Below are 11,364 nucleotides of genomic sequence, written 5' to 3'. Positions count from 1 at the left end.
CTAAAATGAAACAAAGAAGGTCCCTATGTAATGATAAAAGGATCAATTTGGCAAGAAGATATGATATAACAATTATAAACATATATGCAACCAACACTGCCACCCTCAAGTATATAAAGCAAACATGAATAGATTTAAAGGGAAAGACAGACTGAAATACAATAATAGTAGAAGACTTTTAATGTACAGATTATTCAGATAGAAAATCAAAAAAGAAACATCAGAGTTAAACTACACACTACATCCAATAGGCCTAACTCACAATAGGAGAACATTTCACCCAACTGTTGCAGAATACACATTTTCATCAGCACATAGAACATTCTCCAGAATAGACCATATCTTAGGCCACAAAACAAGTCTGAACACATTCAAAAAAACAGAAATCATATCAGGCATCTTTTCTGACCACAATGGAAGAAAACTAGACATCAATAACAAGAGAAACTTTGGAAATTACACAAACACATGGAAATTAAACAATACAGGCCGGGCATGGTGGCTCGTGCCTGTAATCCCAGCACTTTGGGAGGCCGAGGGGGACAGATTGTCTGAAGTCAGGAGTTCGAGACCAGCCTAGCCAACATGGTGAAACCCCATCTCTATTAAAAATACAAAAATTAGCTGGGCATGGCAGTGGGGCAAAGGCCCTGGCTACTGCTTGTAGGATTAGGAATCCTGACGATGAAGAAGCAGGGAAGCCTGAAGAATCCTTGGCAGAGGCCAGCACAGCTGGGACCTGGATTTTATCTCTAGGTTTTATCCCTAGTCTCTTGTTGGCCCTAGAGAACCTAATTTCTAGGGTTTAAAACTTGAGCCTGGTTGGCATGGAGACCTGGGCTGAGGGAACCCTTGGTGTCTCTGGTATGTGGCGAAGTAGCCGTTAGAGATGGAACCCATGAATGTCAGAATGGTTATCCTTGGATTGTGGTTGGTCTGTGCATTTTTTTTAGGGGGGCTATGGGTACATGCCACCATGTCTGGCTAGCTTTTTTTTTGTTTTTGTCTTTGTTTTTAGAGACGAGGTCTTGCTGTGTTGCCCAGGCTGGTCTTGAACTCTTGGGTTCATACAATCCTTCTGCCTTGGCCTCCCAACAGGGCTAGGATTATAGGTGTGAGCCACACAACACCCAGCCTGGCCTGTGCATCTTGATGGAGCAGCAGCAAATCTGTGCACAGCAAGTTGGTAGTGAGATATCACCTGCTGGGACACTGAAGACTTCTTGCTCAAGCTGAAGCCAGCAGCTGATGAGCTCTGAGTGTGAGTGCTTGATGTTTTCCATCTGAACAGGGAGCAATCTGCCCTTGGCATGGAGTTTCTCGTGAGGGACAACTGCTTGGGAGACTGAGATCTCCCAAAAGCTGGTCTTGATGGCACTGATCTCAAGTGACCCTAAGTATTCAAATCACCTACACAAATTCTGCTATTGAATAAGTTTGAAGCCCTTGCATACAACTACTCCTGATTCTGAGGATACAATTACTCCGTCCCAACTGCAATGCTATAATCATGGTGTGTTTTGGATTAAAATGGCAACAGGCTGGATCAAGACTTTTTTGGGGGGCCTAGAACTTTGTTCTGAAGCTTCAGTTCATATTGGCCAAAGAGGATTAGGAGTTCTATAATTTTCTTTGTCAGATTTTCCATACCTTGTCATGAGTGGGAGTCCCCATTAGGTGGCCTTCATAAGCTGGGTTCAGAAAATTGTTCTCCAAAATCAGCAACCTGAATCTTGTAGGATATACATTTCTATAGGCTTGTGGACTGCCTCCTGGATTTGTGCCTTCTGTTTGAATCTTCAGATCTTCCCCCTATACATAATAGCATCCCCACACTTGGCTTCCTTCTCCATCTTGGAAACAGAGGTTAATGCATCCATTCCAAGAACTCAAGAATTCTCACTGCATTGTGAGAGTCCTAGAAGCTGTCTTTGTTTTTTTTTTTGAGACAGAGTCTTGCTCTGTCACCCAGGTAGTGCGTTGGTGTGCTCTCAGCTAACTGCAACCTCCCCTTCCCAGGTTCAAGTGATTCTCCTGCCTCAGCCTCCTGAGTAGCTGGGATTACAGGCATGCACCACCATGCCTGGCTGATTTTATTTTATTTTATTTATTTATTTTTTGAGGCACAGTCTTACTCTTTCGCCCAGGCTAGAGTGCAGTGGTGCCATCCTGGCTCACTGCAACTTCCACCTCCTGGGTTCAAGTGATTCTCCTACCTCAGCCTCCTAAGTAGCTGGAATTACAGGCGTGAGCCACTGCACCCGGCCTAATTTTTGTATTTTTAGTAGAGACAGGGTTTCACCATGTTGGCCAGGGTGGTCTCGAACTCCTGATCTCAAGTGACTCACCTGCCTCGGCCTCCCAAAGTACTGGGATTACAGGCGTGAGCCACCATGCCTGCCCCTAGAAGCTGTCTTCTTTTGTGTCTTTCACAATTGTCCAAAGACCAGCCCTGCCAGGGGCCTGTTTGTGTTTCCAATGGTTGCAGTCCTTTAAGGCCTCTAGCATGAAGTGGAGGCACAGGAGGGATGGCGGGACTCTAGTTCTCCTGAGCTCAGACATGGGGTTGGGGTGAGGACCAGCATCAGCAGCACTAATGATGTGAGCAGCGATGACGCTTCCAGGCCCCACACCTGTGACCTTGCTACCTCTGGTGCTTCTCCCTGATGTGTTCTTCCTTGTAACCACCCCCACCAAGCCCTCACCTAGTGAGAAAGCAGGTGATATCACATGGCACAGAGAGATGGGAGTAGTGACTTGAAGAGCTACTCTTTGAAGTTATGTTTTTTGCAAACGTGTGTGTGTTTTTGTTTTTTTGTTTGTTTGTGTTTTGCAACACAGTTTCACTCTGTTGCCCAGGCTAGAGTGCAGCGGTGTGATCTCAGCTCACTGCAATCTCCACCTCCCAGGTTCAAGCGATTCTCATGCCTCAGCCTCCCAAGTAGCTGGGATTACAGGCGTGCCATCAGGCTCTGCTAAGTTTTTGCATTTTTAGTAGAGACAAGATTTTGCCATGTTCGCCAGACTGGTCTTGAACTCCTGACCTCAGGTGATCTACCTGCCTTGGCCTCCCAAAGTGCTGGGATTACAGGCATGAACCACGGTGCCTGGCCCCAGCAAATGTTATACTACCTTACTGTCATATCTGCAACTTAACATGGTTTTGCATGGATGATTTCAACATGGCCAATTGTTTCAACACTTTCTCTAGCACTACTTGGAGGAGCAACTTACCTCCTTCACTGGCACTGGCTTACTGCAGTTGTGTTTCTGAGTTTTGGGTTGCATGGCAGGATCTTGTTGGAGATTGGGGAAAGTAAGGGAATATGTAATTTGAACAAACAACGTCCCTATTCTTATATTCTCTATCCCAGAATCATTGGCTATAAACGGTAGGAAAGAAAGCAAGTTCAAGGGTATAAAAAACCTTCTTTACTGTTTCCTGAATATTACACAATGGGCTTTCAAAGACTCATATAAGACCACCAGAAAAACCTGATTATTAAAAAAAAAAAGCTAACTTTATTAGAAACTTACTAAGCTAGGGAGCCACTGGCTGAATAATTCCACCCAATAGACTCCCCCAGGGTCTTGAGCTACGAGGTTTTATGTTTGGATGGTTAGTCATAGGGTGATCTTAGAGCAGAAGTTCATAATTGAGGTTTACATTATGGTTGGTCAGAATTTGTAAACTAGGAGAGGTGCTAACGTTGTTTGTATTTGAACCGTTTATGAGCTTATCTTTCTAAAACATGACTCCACCGAACAAACTGACACTCAAGGTGTTTGAATTTGAACCAGTCTATCTGGATTTTAAGTCTGTGGTCTCTATATAATTAATCTGCTTGACAAGTTATAATTTCTTCACTTTTCTATTACTGAGACATAATTTTTGAATCATATTTCAACCACATCTATGGAAGAGAAAACATCTTTGACCTACAGCACTGGATGGAATATTCATGGTTGGAAGTCACTTCAGTTTCAATAGATATTAGGTCTTCTTGTTTTTGTCAATAAGATCATTGATAAAATAGCAGCTGTGTGGCAACATTTATGATTCTGTAGAAGTACATGTTTGATCACTGCAACACTGAAGAACTGTTTGGAGTCTACTTCTCAGCCAGGAACCAAATTTGCACAATTTAAGCCAAGAAAGCAGATACTGTCTGCTCTGTTTGAAGAGCCCAAAGAACTGGATGTGGGAATATCGACCAGATTACTGAATTTTCTTTTCTTTCTTTTTTTTTTTTTGAGACAGAGTCTCAATCTGTTGCCCAGGCTGGAGTGCAGTGGTGCGATCTAGGCTCACCGCAAACTTCACCTCCCAGGTTCAAGCGATTCTCCTGCCTCAGCCTCCCAAGGAGCTGGGGCCACAGTCATGCACTACACCATCTCTACTTAAAAACAATACAAAATTAGCCAGGTGTTATCTCCTAACTTTTGTATTTTTTTTTAGTAGAGATGAGGTTCCACTATACTGGACAGGCTGGTCTTGAACTCCTGACCTCAGGTGATTGCCCACGAGGGCCTCCCAAAGTGCTGGAATTACAGGCATGAGCCACCACACCCAGCGCAGATTGCTGAATTTTCTAATGTCTTTATTTCCCAGATCTCTATAATATTAAAGATCATAGAAAAGAGTGTAGGATGGAAGTTTACCATTCTCTAAGATGGTGCCTGTTCTGCCTTGAGAAGGCAGTAGTATGTCTAGAATGACTCTTTTTAACCCACTGTCAATCCAGTCCTGTGAATTTCTTAGGCAAGGAGACCTCTGGCTTTAATTACACTCCTTAGTTCTCTGTCAGTCTCTGAACCAAGTAGGGTTTTTTGAGCCACTTTTTGGGCCTTCTTTAAAGTGTGAAATAGGTATGCCTGAAGACAGAATAAAGCAGCACGGAATTGTTCCTCAAAGGTTAAGATTTAGGGTTTTAAATTGAAGCTCACATTTTCTTTTCTTTTCTCTTTTTTTTTTTTTTGAGACAGTGTCTTGCTCTGTTGCCTAGGCTGGAGTGCAGGGGCATGATCATAGCTCACTGCAGCCTTAAACTCCCAGGCTCAAGGGATCCTCCTGCCTCAGCCTCCCCAGCAGTTGGGACTACATGTATGTGCCACTATGGCCAGCTAATTTTTAAATTTTTTGTAGAGATGGGATCTCACTATATTTCCCAGGCTGGTCTTGAACTCCTGGCCTCAAGCAATCCTCCTGTCTTGGCCTCCCAGAGTGCAGGAAATATAGGCATGAGTCACCATGCCTGGCTTCTTTATCTTGAATTAAGAGATTTGAAGACTGTTTTTTTTTTTTTTTTTAAATGAGGGGAAATCAATGGGCCAAAGGGACTCAGAGAAATATCAGGAAATTTCCTGTTAGTTGGCATCAGCTTATTGGGTTGGCAAGTCTCTGTCTGATTTATGGGCAGTAGCCAATAAGCTTTTATAGCATAAATCCACTATCAGTCACTGGAGGCCACCCAGTGTTCCATTGTTTGCCAAAATACCCCATGATGTTGTGTAATTGTCCTACAGCTTTGACACAAGTCAATACAAGTCTATCTCACAAGTCACCAGACAGTGAGATGCAGACATCAGCACATAGTTCCATAGTCAAGGAGACTAAGCGTAAGTAGAAACCTTCCTTAAAGCATCTGTGTAAAAGAAGAATCTTCCACTTGTACAGTTAGTCCCACATCAGTTGGTTACTTACTAAGCTGTATTAGTAAGTTCAGTTGAAGTGCTAATTTCTATGAAAGGATACCCAAGTTTCATTTTAACGGAGACAGAAAATTCCCATTTTTTTGCATGACATTATAAAGAGTACTCGGTTTTTGGCCATCTGGCTTGTTATAGCATTTGCCGTTTATACAACCAACTGATTCACTACAAGGGATCAGTACTAATGGAAACTGGGAAATGCTCAAAGGGATGTTGTATGAGTCCATTCTCTCCCTGCTATAAAGCAATTTCTGAGACTGGGTAACTTACAAATAAAAGAGGTTTAATTGGCTCACAGTTCCACAAGCTGTACAGGAAGCATGGCTGGGGAGGCCTCAGGAAATTTACAATCCTGGCGGAAGGCAAAGGGGAAGCAGGTACAACTTACATGGCTAGAGTAGAAGGAAGAAAGAAAGTGAGGAGGGGCCGCACACTTTTAAACAGCCAGATCTCACGAGAACTCTATCACGAGACAACACTGGGGGGATGGTGCTAACCCATTCATGAGAACCCGCCCCTATGATCCAGTCACTCCACGAGGACCCACCTCCAGCACTGGGAGGATTATTGACATGAGATTTGGGTGGGGATATAGATCCAAAACATATCAAATGTGGACATAATTCCAATGGTTGGTTAAATTATGTTTAAGCCATGGAGTCACGAGGGGTACAAAGGCAGTATTAGGAACAGGGGCCCACATGGGTGACATAGTTAGGAGATAACAAGTAGCTATTTGCAATCCAGAACCTTAAACCAGCAGAGAAAGGGGGAAAAAAAACCAAAGGTAAATAAGGAACAAAGGTAACTAAAAACAAAGGTATGTAAGGAACAAAAACGTGAAGACACGTACAGCAGTCAGTTGTTCTAGGCATTTGAAATCTCGTTATAATGTCTCGGGAAGTGAATCAGTTTTCTCAGAAATGTTGACTATTTTCAGTGAGCAGCAAAAATTGTGCAGCTGGAGGGCCTGGCGACAGAGGGCTTCAGGCACACGGCTGCTGCTACTACTGCTGCTCTGAGACGAGGTGGATGAGTCTTTGTTGCCGGATCAAGAAAAAGGTTGTCATAGCTTTTTGTTTCTAGGCTCCAGAAAACTGGGTAAAAGTCGGAAGCCTTTCTGTATGAGTGAGCAGAGAGGTTCATAGTTAGGTAAGGCCAGAGTGGGAAGTTGTTGGAGGGTTAATTTCAGTCACAGGATGTCGGCTTATGTTCGGGTTTCTGTTTCACTTTCCTAGGGCCACCATAACACGTGATCCGGGAGGGTGTGGTGGCTCATGCCTGTAGGCCCAGCAGTCTGAGAGGCCAAGGCAGGTGGATCACTTGAGGTCAGGAGTTTGAGACCAGCCTGGCCAACATGGTGAAACTCCATCTCTACAAAAATACAAAAATTAGCTGGGTGTGGTGGTATGTGCCCGTAATCCCAGCTGCTCCTGAGCTTGAACCCGGGAGGCAGAGGTTTCAGTGAGCTGAGATTGCATCACTGCACTCCAGCCTGGGCAACAGAGCGAGACTTCATCTCAAAAAACAAAACAAAACAAAACAAAACAAGATAACCCCAAACTTGGTAACTTACAACAGAGATTTACTCTCACAGTTCTGGAGGCCAAAAGTCTGAAATCAAGCTGTCAGTAGCCGTATTTCCTCCAAAGTCTCTAGAGAGAAATCTTTCCTTGACTCTTCCAGCTTTTGTGGGCTGCAGGCTTTCCTTGGCTTGGGACTTGTCTTCATATGCCTGCCTTGTCTCTCTCTGGTTTGTAAAAAGACACTTGTCATTGATTTAGGGCCCACCCAGATAATCCAGGATGAGCTCAGCTTGAAATCCTTAATTACATTTGCAAAAATCTTTCTTCCAAAGAAAATATTCATAGATTCTGATACATGGACATATCTTCTTGGCAGCCAGCCTTCAATCTATTACTGTTCCCAAAAATGGGAATTCTGGCGTAGATGACTTAAAGTTATAGAATTGTGGCGATTACAGAAAAGTTAGGGGCTGACTTTCTGCAATAGCTAGTGTGACCCTAAATCTCCTTTGTTGACTTTTAGTGTCAGGACTGGGCAGTTCTGAATGGCAAATCCTTGTGAGGGATGGACTTCCTGGGATAGTCCATATCCTAAGAAATGTACCTTGTTCTGCCAAAATTATACTTCACAGGATATAGACACCTTCTCACCTATATTGGGATTATGGAGATCCGAGTAAGTAGCCCAGCTAATGGAAGGCATGGATTCTGACCCCGTGTCGTGAACAGCTCCTCTTGAACCTCCTTGTGCCTCCGTGTGCCCCACCAGAAGCTACTTTGTTTGCAGCCAACATGCCCAGTCCTGTTTATTTGAGACTAACACCTCATACACATTAGAAGTGGTATTGAGACCTGTGAGTACAGAGACGTCAATTCTCTGAATTGTTCCAGCCTGAAGGTGCCTCATGGCTGCAGGCCAGCATGGCTGGGTTGGGGCTGTACAGCAGAACTAAGTTCTGCGTTCCAGTGCTGCAACTTCAGAGGGACTGAATGTTCCAGGAAGTTTTCTAATGCCCCCACTCCTGGGTCTACCCTCTCCATGAGCTGTGTATTGGGTCATGCCAAGACATATCCCTCTTTTGATCCTAACAGAGCCAAGCAATGGTTTGCAGGGCTAAGAGGTCGGGCTCTCTGAAAGCAAAACTGGATGGTGATGGGTCAGTAGGGGGCCTGAGACAGGTGACAGTTGAATTAAAACGATTTTGAGAGAATCCCAAAGGGAGGAAAACATGTGCCAAGTAATTTTCTTGGTTGTGCACCCATCACCCACTGCAAAATGCAGACGTTTGCTTTATCTTAAGATGAAATGAAATTATCTACACACTAACTGCTTCTCAGGACATAGATCCCCTTTCTTGCTTAAGAGAAACTGAAACTTAAGAATTAGAGAAAAAGGATGTCCTGTAATTAGACTTCCAGGCATGGGCAGGCAATCTCTGTGTGGTTCCTAGTATGCCCCCAAATGAAAGAGAATGTTTATGAAGCTCCTACTATGCCGTAAGCCATTTATTAAAATGTTTTATCTAATTGTTACATAACCCCTGTTTGCTAAAAGTGTCTGCATGTTTGTTTTATCCAAAGTCACAGTTAATATGTAAAATATATGGCATCTCCCCATGAAATGTGTACCCATAAAACAAAGGAATTGTCAAAAGTGTGTCAAGGTATGGACGGGCATTTGGATTCCTTCATTCGTCTTCTTCACTGTAACCCACGTGTTTGATCTGAGTGTGTTTGATTAGTGACTCTGAGATTAGCAGAGAGTTACCATCTCATCACGACTCCGCTTTACTCAAGCAGATATGGCCGAACTGCCTGTGCCCTGCCACCCTGAGTCCACTTTCTCTATCAAAGTCAAGTTAATAGCTGGACACCTGCTGGGTGTGGTTCCCTTTATGCCCCAACCAATATTTCTTTCTTTCCAAAGAGTATTTGAAACTTCACTTTACAGACATAGAGCTATTCAGGTTTTCCATTTCTTCTTCAGTGAGCTTAGTGTTTTTCTAAATATTAATAAATGTGTACATTTTATGTAAGTTGTTAATTCCAATGATATGAGGTTGTTAGTAAAATGCTCTTATCTTTTTTTTTTTTTTTTTTAGACAGAGTCTTACTCTGTTGCCCAGGCTGGAGTGCAGTGGCATGATCTCGGTTCACTGCAATCTCCACCTCCTGGGTTCAAGCGATTCTGCCTCAGCCTCCAGAGTAGCTGGGATTACAGGTGTCTGCCACCATGTCTGGCTAGTTTTTGTACTTCTAGTAGAGATGGGGTTTCACCCTGTTGGCCAGCTGGGCTTGAACTCCTGACCTCAGGTGATCCACCTGCCTCAGCTTCCCAAAGAGCTGGGATTTTAGGTGTTAGCCACTGTGCCCAACCCCTTATTATCTTCTTATTAATCATAATGATGCTACTTCTCATTCCTGACATTGGTAATCTGTGTATTTCATTTTTTTTTCTTTTTCTGATTGCTCTGGCTAGAGGTTTAGCACTTTTTTTTTTTTTTTTTTCCCTCAAGGAACTGGCTTTTGGCTTCATTGATTTTTTTTTTTTTTTTTACCTTTATTTCCTTTCATCTGCTCATTTGGGGTTTCATTTGCTCTTATTCTAGTTTCTTACCATGGAAGCTGAGGTCATTGTTTGAGACAGTTCTTTTCTAGTGTAGGCATTACGTAGTATAAATTTCCCTCTATGTACCGCTTTAGTGCCATCCCACAAACATTGATATGTTGTGTTTTCAGTTTCATTCAGTTCAAAATACTTCTGAATTTAACTTTTGATATCTTTAAAAAATTTTTTTATTTTTTGTTGTTTTTTCCTTAACTTTTGGTATCTTTTTGACTAAGGGTGTTCGAAATTACACTTTGTTGGTTTCCAACTATTTGAGGATTTTCTAGCTATCTTGCTATTGATTTCTAACTTAATTTCAGTGTGGTCAGAGAACATACTTTGTGTGACTCAACTCCTTAGTTTTAAAAGCTGGGAGAGATATTAAAGCATGTTTTTATGCAATGGTAATCTTAGAGAGGTGAATCTGGTGAAGGAAAGAAAGGGAATAATTACAAGAACAAAATGTTTGGGAGGGCGATAATGGATGAACCAGGACTCCGGTGGGGGTGCTGCCTGGGAAGCAGTGTGCCTCTTCTTGTAACAGAAAGCAGGGCAGGGTGTGCTGTCTGGTTGCAGGTATGTTGAACCACTCTCCTCAGGGGCATCTATTTCTTTTTTAGGGAACAGATTTGAGGATATCCTCTAGCACAATCAGTCTGGGAGATATGCGGAAAGAATAATCATCTTACAGAGTAGGAGAGTGAATTTACTAGGGGAAAAGACAACATTGGCTAGCAGAATTGCTTGTCTGTTTGGGATTGGGGTGGGAACATAAAAGAGCAAAGTCAGCCTCTTGTTTCCTTTCTCCCCAGCATCATCTGTTAAGAGCTGCTAGAGCAGGCTGGCATGGTTATTAAGCATGGGGATGGGTGTTTTGCCAGACTCACACAACAGAGTGAAGGGTGTTTGCAAAGTAAAACTCGTAGCATCGAACTATGGCCCTGTTCATTCTTTGAGATATTTTGCATCTCTTTCTAAATTGTATGTAACAGAGGTGCAAGTGTTGTCCTGTCTAGTGGTGACTGAATTGACCTCCTCCTCCCTGTGAAAACACGTTTTGTCATCATTTGCAATTCAGCTCAACATTTGTTGATTCCATATAATCTGTGCCCTTTCAGCTTTTCCTTTGAACCAGTTATAGCATTTCCCTGGTTCCCTTATGAGTAAAATACATTTTTTTGAATATTATTTTTACATCTGTATGACAGTCATGATTTTACCTTTTTCCGAAAATTTTATTTTAGCACCATGTACCTATCACCTGGTATAAGAAAGAAATCCTTAGCAATAAAGACAGAACCATGTGTGTCCTCCTCCCCTCACCCTCAGAGGTAAGCAGGTACTTGAATTTGGAACAATGCTTTCTCTAAATCTCTTAAAGAAGCTAGGTGTTATTTTTAAGGTATTAAGGAAAAATATCTTTGCAATACAGGTATAAATTTCTAAACTAGCACTTGAGAATACCAGTCTTGCTGCAGATGTGGTTGTTTTCTGGTGTCTGTTTACAAAAACTAGGAA

Source organism: Pongo abelii, chromosome 22, assembly GCF_028885655.2.
Source record: "Pongo abelii isolate AG06213 chromosome 22, NHGRI_mPonAbe1-v2.0_pri, whole genome shotgun sequence".
NCBI lineage: Eukaryota > Metazoa > Chordata > Mammalia > Primates > Hominidae > Pongo > Pongo abelii.
Note: the sequence above shows the minus strand (reverse complement) of the source record.